Source organism: Lucilia cuprina, chromosome 6 (assembly GCF_022045245.1).
Source record: "Lucilia cuprina isolate Lc7/37 chromosome 6, ASM2204524v1, whole genome shotgun sequence".
In the NCBI taxonomy this organism is placed as follows: domain Eukaryota; kingdom Metazoa; phylum Arthropoda; class Insecta; order Diptera; family Calliphoridae; genus Lucilia; species Lucilia cuprina.
In genome coordinates this window covers 46882401-46882618 of record NC_060954.1, presented here as the reverse complement: position 1 = coordinate 46882618, position 218 = coordinate 46882401, and positions in this window count along the sequence as shown.

The window sequence follows — 218 nt, the reverse complement described above, 5'->3', positions numbered from 1 at the left end:
GTCTAGTCTATGGACTATTCCATAGTCTAGTCTTGAGACTAGTCCATAGTCTAGTCTATAGACTATTCCATAGTCTAGTCTATAGACTATTCCATAGTCTAGTCTATAGGCTATTCCATAGTCTAGTCTATAGACTATTCCATAGTCTAGTCTATAGACTATTCCATAGTCTAGTCTATAGACTATTCCATAGTCTAGTCTATAGACTATTCCATAGT